Consider the following 12,474-nt stretch of genomic DNA (forward strand, 5'->3'; position numbering starts at 1 on the left):
AAAAGTAGTGCTAAGAGGGAAGTTCATAGCATTAAATGCCTACATTAAAAGGTCTAGAAGAGCACAATAGGCAATCTAATGTCATACCCTAAGGAACTAGAGAAGCATCAACAATCCAAACCCAAACCCAGCAGGAGAAAAGAAAGAACCAAGATCAGAGCAGCGCGGAATGAAATTGAAACACACTTACACAAAATACAAAAGAAATAAGAAGCTGGTTCTCCAAAAATATAAATAGAATTGACAGGTCATTAGTGAGATTAACCAAGAAAATATGGTAGAAAATTAAAACAAGCTCAATTAGACACAGAACAGTAGGCATTACAACCGATACCACAGAAATATGGAAGATCATTCAAGGCTGCTATGTGGACCTTTATGCACACAAACTAGAAAATCCAGAGGAGGTGGATAAATGCCTGGAAATAAAAATTGTCATTTTCAAGGGATGGGGCAGAATATTAATGTACCAAACTAATGTAGAAATAAGTTTCTACTGTAGTGATACTCATGGTTTTTGCAGTGAGTATCTGGACTATAAATGTTTAAGTGTGTTACGGTGAGAAGATATGACTATTTACAATTTCGACTTGAACACAGCTACTCAGGGCTTAAACCTGTGGTGCTTATCATCTGCCACTTATTAACTTTCCCACTAGGTCTAACGCCATTTAAATAAGATACTGGTCTTTATCTGTTCAATTAATACTGGGAAAGGGCTTGGTCGACTTACCCATTTTTCCAAGGCAGGTTCTCATCACATTTTCACTGTTTTTGTGAGAGGTGGTGGACAATTTTTATTTGCCACTGGTTTCCTATGTTCTGTTGCTAGCAAAGCAATGAGAAAGATTAGAAATGAAAACAACATAAAAAACCTAATTTGCTTACAGAGCTCTTCATACTTTATCTTGGGGAAACTGTAATTCCAGAGGCCTTGGGGGAGCTGCGAACTAAAGAGTTTCTGAGTCCTCCAATTCTCCTAGAGCCGCCCTCTCAGTGGCTGAGCCTGAACCCCATTGTCTGGGCAGCCAAGTCCAGCAGGATAGAGTTCATCTGTGTGCTGCGATGAGGCCAGAGAAATGCCGAGGAGCGTGTGTGTGTGTGTGTGTGTGTGTGTGTGTGTGTGTGTGTGTATGTTGGGGGGATGTGGTGTACAGGGAAGACAGTTTGAGATTTGGTGAGCAGATGTGAAGTAAAAGACTGAAGTAGGGAAAGGACACTGATGAGAAATGTTGGATGTGATAAATTGAAATTCATACAATGTTACTAAAATTACATAAAAGATGAGAATAACTTTCAAGTTATTTTGAGATGCTGGATGGATCTTCTTTGAATGTAAATTTATGAAGAGCCCAAACCCCGAGGAACATAGAGATTAATGTGGGTGACACGCATAATGACATGTTTTGTTTCTCCTTCCCAGGTTCCTTAAATAGTTACTGGTATTTTTTACTTTATCTATTGATAGTCTCATTCATTATAATGGTTTTAACCAGTTCCAATATGCTTAAATTTTTTTTCCCCCATTTTCTTTCTCTTCCTAACTTATCCACTGAATTTAAAATGTATGCATTTAAATCCTGCCGGACATATTGACAACAATTCTTTTCATGGCCAGACTTTATTAAGGCTTGTGAACCTCTCCTAGGCTCATCTATAAACTTTGTAAAATCCAGTTTTAGCAAGAACCCTGCTAAGCCAGTTTAGCTAGAATACCCCATCCTTGATATCTGATCACCTTCAATGAAATCTGATTGAGTTTCTTATCCCCACTGTTGCCCAGGTAATATCTGGTCACCCTCCCTGTCTTCAGCAAGAAGCCTGTGAGGTTGCTTTAGCCAGAATCCCCCTTGCCCCTGACTTTCCTTTTAGTAACGTTCCCTCCATTGATTGCCACCCTGCTGCTGGGCTGTCAATCCCCACTTGCCTAGGCTGTATCTGGGGTGGAGTCAAGTCTGTCTTCCCACTGCAAGACCTGGCTGCAGTGGCCCCTGTATCTATCATACTGTCCTGAGTAAAGTCTGCCTTCACTGTGCTCTAACAATGCTCATTGAATAATTCTCATTAATAATGTTTGCTTCCACACACCTCAGTTGCAGCTTACCCACAGCTGGCAGACTCCCATCCTTTCTCCTCTGGAATCGCTCTTCCTCCCAAAGCCTGATTCCAAGCCCCAGACAAATGGCATCACCATCCACACATCTGCCTGAACCATAATGGAGGGTGTCTACTGGACTCCTCTTCCCCTACCAATGCCCCATCCATCCCCAAGCCTTGCTATTTTATGCCCTGCATGCTCCATCCCTGCTCATAATCCCTTTTAACTGTGGCCTTCCCCTCTCTGTTGTCCTTGCTTGTGTCCTCCTCAAATCTCCAATGCTTAGCCGTTGTGAGGCCTTGGACAGAAGATGACCTTCTGTCCCTCAATATTTTTATTTAATCTACGAAAACACACAGGGTGATGACCATTCACTGTAGCTTCCCTCAAGGTCGTGGTTTGTACCTGTTATCTGAACCTAATAATTAAATAGTGCTCCCCTTTCTCTCTCAGATGCATAATACATTAAGGTGTCACTCCAAACATGGGAGAAATCATAACCACCTCATAGGATTAATGTGCTGATTTAGCAAATCGAAGTAAAGGGCTTGAGACTGCACATGGTAGACAGTAAGCACTCTATGAATGTTATATATTAAAAACATAAGAAGTCTTTACTAGTTCAGCTTTTCCCACCAGGGCTTTTTCCCATCTCATGTTCTGACCATTGCCGTTTCCTTGTGCACATTGCAATGTTACGTTCATTCTTTGTCTTTTCCGAAGGGCTTTCTTTGTCTCACATTTGCCCCACATCTTCCTCCATCTCCATCCCCTACCTTCACTCTCTGGCTACTATTGGTCTCCCTTAAACCAGTAATCATCCTCTGTAGGATGCCAGGCACACTCATTACATGCTTCCCCCGAGTGCACATCTTTTTGTTGAAATTACTGTGTTTCCTTTGTATCTGTACAGTTGGTGTCAGCTCCTCAAAGAGAGCAATTGTGCCTTGTTTACTACTGAATCCCCATTGCCAAGCAAAATACTGAATACATAGAATGCACTCCAGACATATTTGTTGAATTGAGCTCTCTGCAGTTCGTTTTTGGTGAAAAGAAAGCAATTAGAGTCCCCCATGGTTACATGAGCCCCGCCTTCGTCTTCCTCTGACCAGAGGCTTCCCTGGAAACTCTTATTTTTGCTTTCTTCCAACTTTACTTTTCTATTACAAAATGTCTAATGTATTTGCAAAGTCTTGGTTTCTTTTCTAGACACTTCAGGCGCCTGCCAATTTTAGACTCTCATGTTTGCAAGAGCCATCTAAAAAGGGATGAATTGTTTCTTTGTTATTATTTCAAAACACAATTTGCAAAAGAAATGTAGAATTGTTTCTTCAAAAAGTTAAATGGGAATGAATTTTGTTCTTTACTGAGATTACGTGAATTCACAGGGTGCCTTATGGAGAGGGGTGGGAAACAAGTAGCTAGAACGACTTTTGCTTGTGAGTTTTATTTTACATAGCAAGAGTGAACCAAGTCATTCATCTTTTATTTTTCTCTAACACAATATGCTCTGAATGTTCTCATCCTGCTAATCCAATAAGAAACTCTGTCTCCTAAGTTAATTTGGATTGCCGTCTTCTCCCTGCTCACTCCTCTGCGGTTATCTGAAGCCCTGGGGTACCTCACTGTCTGTATCCAGGAATGTTGGTCTAAGGATTGTTATCACTGACCTCTGGCTCTTGAAGTTGGTAGTACCACTGCTCCTGGGCCTACTTTGGGGAGAGGGATCTTTTTTAGACCAGAGCCCAGAGCTGTGCATCCCTAAATTAATTCCACAACAATTCCCTCCCGAGGCCTTTGCATCTCCTCGTGCATTCAAACGTGTGGGGCAGATCAAATCTATGCTGAAACATTTTGGATATGTGTCACCTTTCCAGTATTAGGAGAAACTTCCTCAAAAAGCTACATGTCCCTTCTCCCTCTTTGAGACTCTAGTTCTGAATATGTTACCTCTAGGATAATTCAGCTCTTTCCGAAAATATAAGTATTTCACTATGATGGCGGTTATAGACTGGAAGTTTCAGAGGTCTACGGCTCAAAAGCCTGCTATGCTCAAATTCCTCCTTACGCTCCAGAAGTACGAGGGAGCACAGTAAGGAGGACAAAATATTCATTCTTTCTGATATTTCTACATTAGTAGTAATTGGTATTAATATTTTACTGAGACACTGATTATCTTGTCACATGACTACTTAGTGCATACTTACCATGTTCCAGAAGTTTCCTTACATACTTTACATGCTCCTTATCTCTGTGAATTCTGTGTTGCTGTGAAGGAATACCTGAGGCTGGGTAGTTTATTTAAAAAATGAGGTTCATTTAGCTCACACCTCTTCAGGTTGTATAGACAGCATGGCACGGGCATCTGCCTAGCGTCCAGTGAGAGCATTTGTGCTGACAACATGGCAGAGAAGGGCAAGGGGAAGTGGAAACGTAGGAAGAGGTGTCAAACCCAGGGCAGCTTGGCTTTATAAGAACTGACTTTCACAGAACTAATAAACTCCCTTGAGAACCAATCCGGTGTAAGAACTTAACTCACTACCAGGAGAGCAGCACGGAACCTCTCATCAGGGATCCGCCCCCATGAGCCAAACACCTCCAGCTCAGCCTCGCTCCCAACATTGCCACACGGAAGATTAAATTTCAACATGAGATTCAGCGGGGACAAACAACCACATCTAAGTCAGAGCTCACCTCACATAGACCCATAAGAAATTTACAAGGATGCTCATTTTGTTGGTGAACAATTTCAGGAGGTAAAATTGTGCAAGGTATCACAGGTAGTTGTTATTGGTCAATCTAGGATATAAATCGTGACTTTAAAATTTGGAATCTCATAAATTTAAATACTCTGCTACCTAGAAGTCTGGTGAACCTGAAAATAGCATACTTTTGCATAGAAATTGGATCTTGAGTGATTGAGAAACAGTACTGCTCTACGTATGATCCTAGGCAAAGGCCTTCCCCTTTTTGTAGTGTGAAAGATAATGCAGTTTCAGAAGAGGAATTTTTATTTAAGATTTCCTGTTTGTATGTTCTCAGCATCTTTCCCAGAACCTTAGGCATTGTAAATGTTCCATGTTTACATAAATGCATAAAATAGATTTTGTTGAAGAAATAAAATGGTTGAACTAATTTACACTCCCACCAACTGTGTAAAAGTGTTCCTATTTCTCCACGTCCTCTCCAGCATCTGTTGTCTCCAGACTTCTTAATGATCGTCATTCTAACTGGCATGAGATATGCTGGCGTAAACTCCCAGGCATGTGGGGTTGGAGGGCTCCTCTCCACAACGGGCAATTCTCCAGTGAAAGTTGTGTAGGTCAAAGCCATGATCTGCAGCTGGGTGAGCGTGCCCTGAGGAGCACAGAAAAATCCGGGTAAGACACTAACACTTCTGTTGGAATCTTCTGTTTGAACCTCTCAGATTACTTGATTATCATATACGTTCTATCCAAGTGTAGCATTCCCAGGGTTCTCTGGAAACTTATTAGAGGAAGTTTAATGGGACAAACTAAAGTCTCCATAGCTACAGTGCGTCTCAAGATTACAACTAGCATTCAACACCCCTCTCCCCTCTCTACCAGCCTTTGTAGATTCAGCTCCGTCTCAGCTAACACTTCTTGTCCAGGCTACTTTTTTCTGTGAGGGGTGGGAGCCTCTGATTTGCATGCACTTACCAGCCTATGGCTGCTGTACTTGCTCAGTGACAGTTGCAGCTGGGCCTGGGAGCACCACAACATGCCATCATGGAACACCAGGGTGGGAAACGTATTACCTTTCCTGCCTTGATTATGAATCCTTACCACTCTCCCTGTGGAAAGAAGTACACGAAATGTACTTATCACCAAATGGCCAGCTGGTCTCCAAGAAGAATAGTACCATGTGGGGGACTGACACATGTTCTTTTTTGCCGACATGCTGAAATTCAGTGAAGGCAGTGGCTACGTGATCCTTGATGAGAGGGAACCCCGGATCTCAGGCCCGGCACAGCCTGCACTTCTGCCACCATAGCAGTGGTGTTCATGAGTCCATTGGTAAGCATGGGAGTATCAAAGGGCAAAGGCAAGCTGACGTCAATCAAGCAATCCATCCTGCCTACATGGTTGTTTAGTGACTGCTCTGCAGTGGATGCTCTCTGGTAGGAATGAACATACAATAAAAATATTTTCACACTTTTTGTCAACCTTTAGGTCTATCCACACAATCTTGCCTCATCAAGTATCATTCACTACTGTCCAAGGGGCATATATGTCTCTACCTTGGATTATTTCTGCTTTCACACAAAGTAGATGACATGGTACAAGGCTCAAGCCCTGAGCCATTAGAGAATTTCCCACATCACAGTCTCTTAGGGAATTTTGAGTGGATCAGGGCACAGCAGCAGTTCTAGCTTGCACCAACTTGTTGAGCTGGCCCACCTGTAAGCCAGACTTGGGTGTTTGCCTCCATTTTCAGCTGGTTGTGGGGTCCCCTGCTGCCATGAGGCTATAGGTGTGAATTGAGAGACAGCCATTAAGGCAACACTGGCCAAAATGACGTGGAGGCCTGAGCCACTTGTTCCTAAGGCCTAGGTCTTCCCTTTGCACCACGAAAGCCCACGTTCAATGTTTCACTCCTACCTTATAGCTGATGGAGGCTGTACTGCTTGACAATAGAAGCCACTGTGTGCAGCTGTGCAGATCTAGCGGTGGGCAGTGACAGCCTTATGGACACTTTGGTGTGCTCTATCCAGATGCTCTGCTTCCCAGGGCCTGGTAGCATGCCAGGAGCTGCTTTTCAAATGGCATTTGGACTTTGCTGCAGGCAGCATGATCTTACTGAGAAGCTAGGGCTGCCCTGTAACTCCCTTCCTGACTCTTGCTGGAGGCACCACGTGGTGTCTTTTCCCAGCACAGAAACATTTAGTACCAAGGGTTCTGCTGGGCCATATGGCCCAATTTGCAGAACTGGCTGTAGAACAGCCAGTGCCTGCTGCTGAGATTTTATTTGCTTTAGACTGCACTCAAAAGCAGCAGTTATATCATCTAAAAAAATGGGTCTGAGGAGTATTTCTAAGTATGGAATATGCTGCCGCTAATATTCAATGTGCCCTACCAGTGGTTGTGATTCTTTTCTAATGGTTGAGGTACAAGTTGCAATACAATAGAAGATTTGGTGGTTGTAAAAATATATCCACAAAATGTTTGATACTCTTCTCAGAAGATGAAGCTTAATCTCAGCAAGCCAGCCCTGTTGTCATGAGGCCATGAGGAAGCCTGTGGAAAGGCCGGTGTGGTGAGGAACTGAGGTCTGCTGCGGTAGCCATGTGAGTGTGCTTGGAGGTCAGTCGTAGCCCAGGCAGGCCCTGAGGTGGCAGAAGCCCCAGTTATTAGTTACACAGCAACAAGTGACTAATACAGGAAAGAAATGTCTTGGCAGGCCCCAGATTCCAGGATCCAAAAGTCTTTATCAATGCAGCCCTGAGTCTCTGTACAGTTTCCTTCCTATAGGCTGGATGACATGAGTCTTACCAAGACATCCCAATACTTGTCACATTCCGATGACCATGATGCCATTAATGCAATGAACCAATGAGATACTTTTAGGAATTTCAGATGATCCAGGAGAGGCCAAAGGAGTTAGCACAGACTCTCCATTCTGTGCTCATTTTATGTTAGGACACATTGCTTCTGGTTCTTCTTCCCTATGAGTAAGAAAAATAACAATTTCCCAGATCAGTAACTGCATACTAGAGACATGAGATTGGGTTTGTCTACTCCAGCAAAGTTACCATATCCTGCACAGCAGCTGCAACTGATTGTGATAATATACGGTTACCTGCCCTAATTCCATATGGTAGTATAAACCATTTCATATTTTGCCATTTTATGAGAAAATGATAAATAATTCATTGGCATTTGTTGTGAGGCATTAAAAAGTCCCACACTAATATATTAACTGAGCAAGGAAATGAGAGAAAGAGAGTAAAGCCGAAAGATATTATCCCTGATGCTAATTTCCTGACTTGACATGTTTTAGAAATTAATAATATGTCAAACATTGTGAATTTCACAGATTATTGAGAGCAATCTGTAATTGTGTAAACTCCTTTTCGTTTTAATTGTGTAAACTTCTGTGCTAAAGTACTAAGTCATTTGGTTGGGACATCTTGAAAACAGTTTTATCTTACTAGAAAAAATGTTTGTGTTCTTTATGCCCTTTGGGAGGAGTTGTAATCTGGGAGCTCAGCCTGTACTATGTGCCTTCCAGTGGCTAACAGAACCAGAGGAGCAAGAGACCATTGAGAGCATCGCTGTCCTAAAGATACAGTTTAACAGCGGCCAAACAAAAACAAAAACGAGGCAATCAGACCACGGCGTATGAAAGACAGTGAAGACAACAGCTGTAATTTCAATTCCAGAGAATACGTGGTAGAAGAAATCATGAAGACACTTGATGCTAATAAAAAACCTGAGAGGACAATGAAGACACATGAGTATTACTTGTATTAGAAATGAAATTTTAGTTAACTGATTGGTATCTGACAGGAGATAAATGATAGAATTTTGGTATCCGTGTCTTTATTTTCCAGATTAAGAAACAGAAGTGAATGCATTGGGTTCTGTACCAAAACAGCGGGTCTCAGTAGGAAAACAGTGTGGCTGTCCGGCTTCCTAGTGCTGTGCTGCCCTCTCTGTTTTCTTTTTCTTTCTTTCCTTTTTTAATTGTACTTTAAGTTCGGGGGTACATGTGCAGATCTTGCAGGATTGTTGCATAGGTACACATGTGACATGGTGGTTTGCTGTCTCCATCCCCCTGTCACCTACATCAAGCATTTTTCCCAGCTGTATCCCTCCCTAACCTCCCCACCTCCGGCTGTTCCTTCCCTAGCCCCCCATCCCCAAATACACCCCAGTGTGTGATGTTCCCCTCCCTGTGTCCATGTGTTTTCATTGTTCAACACCCACCTATGAGTGAGAACATGTGGTGTTTGGTTTTCTGTACTTGTGTCCATTTGCTGAGAATGATGGTTTCCAGATTCATCCATGTCCCTACAAAGGACACGAACTCATCATTTTTTATGGCTGCATAGTATTCCATGGTGTATATGTGCCACATTTTCCTTGTCCAGTCTATCATTCATGAGCATTTGGGTTGGTTCCAGGTCCTTGCTATTATAAACAGTGCCACAATGAATGTACATGTGCATCTGTTTTCTTACAAGAAGGCAGTCTAAAAGAAGGGCAGTACTCACAACCAAGGCAGGCCATCAACGGACTTCTCTTTGCCAACAGTTACCCTTAGTAGTCTTCCACTGATCTAGCTTTTAGTTACTACCTTGAACAAGCAATTTGGATAAACAAGCATCCTTTCAGATATAACTTTAGAACAATTTTATTAAGTTTAATTGGCATATGACAAACTGCGTGCTTCAAATGCACAAATGAATAACTTTTGATGTGTGTACACCTGTGAAACTAACTGTCAAGGTATAATGAACATCAATAATGAACATCAATATTGTTCGTTATTCAAGACAGTAAACATCCTATTCCCAAAAGAATCCCCCATTCCCAAAAGAATCCCCCATTCCCAAAAGAATCCCCCATCCTTTGGTAATCCGTCCCTCTTGTGTCTCCCTGACCCCTCCTCATTCCCAGGGAATGATGTCACTTTAAATGTTTGCATTTTCCAGAATTTTATGTGATGAGTACTGTATGGACTATGATTTTTGAATTTTCTCTTTAACTAAACATAATTATTTTAGATTAATATATGTGTTTGTCTCTTCAGTAAATTATTTCTTGTTATTATTCAGTAGAATTCCACTGAATGGATATACAGCAATTTATCTATGATTTCATCTGTTGGACATTTGGATTGATTCTAGTTTTAGGTAATGACAAATTAACTGGCTACAAATATTTGTCTGCAAGTCTTTGTACGGCTATGCACTTTGAATTCTCTTGTGTAAATACCTAAGAGTGGAATGCCGGAGTCATATAACAAGTGTATGTTTGACATTTTTGTAGTTTTTCAAAGTGCTTGTACTGTTTTACACTCTCACCAGCGTTATTCGGGTTTCAGCACATGATGAAACACTTTGTTCAGTGACTATCAGTTTAGACACGCTAGTGGAAGTAAAATCCCATTGTGGTTTTAACTTTCACAGTGACTAATGATTGTGAACATATTTTCATGTGTTTTTTGTAATGCATGTATCTTTTTTTCTGTAGGATCTATCCAAATATTTGTCCATTTTTAAAGTTATGTTTCTTGTTTTCTTATTGTTGAGTTTGGAGAGTTTATTTTCATATTTTGAATACAAGCTGTTTATCATCTATGTGACTTCATAATGCTTTCTTCCAGTCTGTGGCTTGTCTTTCATTAGTTTAATATTGCAATTTGAAGCCAAGAAATTTACAATTTTAATGAGACCATATTTTTGATATTTAAATTTTATTTTATTCATGCTTTTGCTATTTGCTATTCTATCTAATTTTTTTTTTTTTTGCTTAAGTTTTTTTTTTTTTAGAGATTCGGCGGGAAGATATTTTGCTTTTGTAGGGATAAAGTATAATATTTATCAAGATAAAAGAGGAACTCCAGGAAACATCCCACAAAACAGATAATTTTTTTTTTGCTTAAGTCAAAATAAACAAAGATTTTTGTCCTGTGATTTTTTTCCAGAAATTTCCTATTTTTACATTTGATATTTGAGTATGATCTATTTTTGTTATTTTGTTTATGTTGCAATGTACAGATCAAAGTTTTTTTTCTATATATACTTACAATTGATCATTTGTTAAAAAGACTACCCGTTTTCTATAATTTTTCTTTGAACTTTTGTTAAAAACAAATTTCCACAAATGCGTGGGTGTACTTTTACATTATTCTGTTCTTTTGATCGGGTTTTCTGTTTTGATGCTAATAGCATACCCTGATTATTGTATCTGAATGATTCTTGAAGTCAAATGTTATTTTCTCATCTTCTGAGATTACCATTGTTTTTAGTCTGATAATATGGTGAATTATATTATTATCAGCCTATTTATCATCAGCCTTGCATTTTTATATTATCCTTTTTTTATATTGTTTGATCAGATTTATTAAAATTTTGTTAAGGATTTTTGGACCCATGTTCGTGATGGACATTGGTCTACAATTTTCTTGTCATGCCTTTGCCCAGATTTTATATCAAAATCTTGGTGACTTCATTGAATGAGTAGAAAATTATTTTTCTCCTCTTTAATTTTCTACAAGATTTCATGCAAAAATTATATTATTTCTTAAGGAATTGGTAGAATTTCTCAGCAAAATGATATAGGTCTACAGGTTTATTCGTGGGAAATAAAATTTTGATTTCTGTGATTGGTGTAGGGCTATTGAGATTATTTATTTATTTTTAATGAACCTTGATGATTCTGCCTTTAAAATCATTTGTCATCAAAGTTGTATAATTTTATTGACATAAAGCTGTTCACGATATTCTTTTTTATCATTTTAATATCTCTAGAGTCTGTAATGATTTCAATTTTATCATTTATAGTATTGGTAATTTGTATCTTTATTAACTTTCTAAAAATACAGCTTTTGGATTCCTTGTTTTATCGCTACTTCTTTTTCTGTTTCTTATTGATTTTGATGACTACTGCTGTCATTATTGTTATTAGATTCTGGAATCTATTTGCTGTTTTTTTGCTTGTTCATTTTGGTTTTATTTTATTTTAATGTAAAAGCTGATATTATTGACTTGAAACTTTTTTCTTTTCTGATCTTGGTAGTAAGGCTATATAATTTTCCCTAAGTACCGTTTTAGCTATATCCCATAAATTTTAATATATTAGCCTTTATTTCTATTTATTTAAACACAATTTCTAAATTCCCTTTTAATTTCTTCTTTGCTCCATGGGTTATTTAGAATTGTGCTATTCAGATTTTGAATATTTGGGGGTATTAAAAAATTTTTTGTTAATAGTTTCTAATTTAATTCTCTGGCAGACAGAGAACCTACTTCTGGTGATTTGAATCCTTTAAATGGTAGTGAGACTTACTTATGATCCTGAATTCTTTTAAATGTTTTGAGACTTGTTGATGGTCATATTAGGTCTCTCTTGCTAAATGTTCCATAAACTCTTAACAATAATAAATATTCTGCCCTTATTGTGTGGAGTGGAGTAATCCATAAATGTCAATTAGTGCACATTAGAATAGTGTTGCTTAAGAATTCTTTATTGTGCAAACAGTGGTTAATGTAGCAGGGCTGAGACTGCCTGTCCTTAGACACTTATTCTTTGCCTTCGACTGGGAACTCGATTGGTAAACATTTCCCTAGACTGATATAAAACTTCCCTTGAATGATAAGGGTGACTCATTGTGCATAGATTGTTTGT

Source organism: Cebus imitator, unplaced genomic scaffold (genome assembly GCF_001604975.1).
Source record: "Cebus imitator isolate Cc_AM_T3 unplaced genomic scaffold, Cebus_imitator-1.0 Scaffold73, whole genome shotgun sequence".
NCBI classification, from domain to species: domain Eukaryota; kingdom Metazoa; phylum Chordata; class Mammalia; order Primates; family Cebidae; genus Cebus; species Cebus imitator.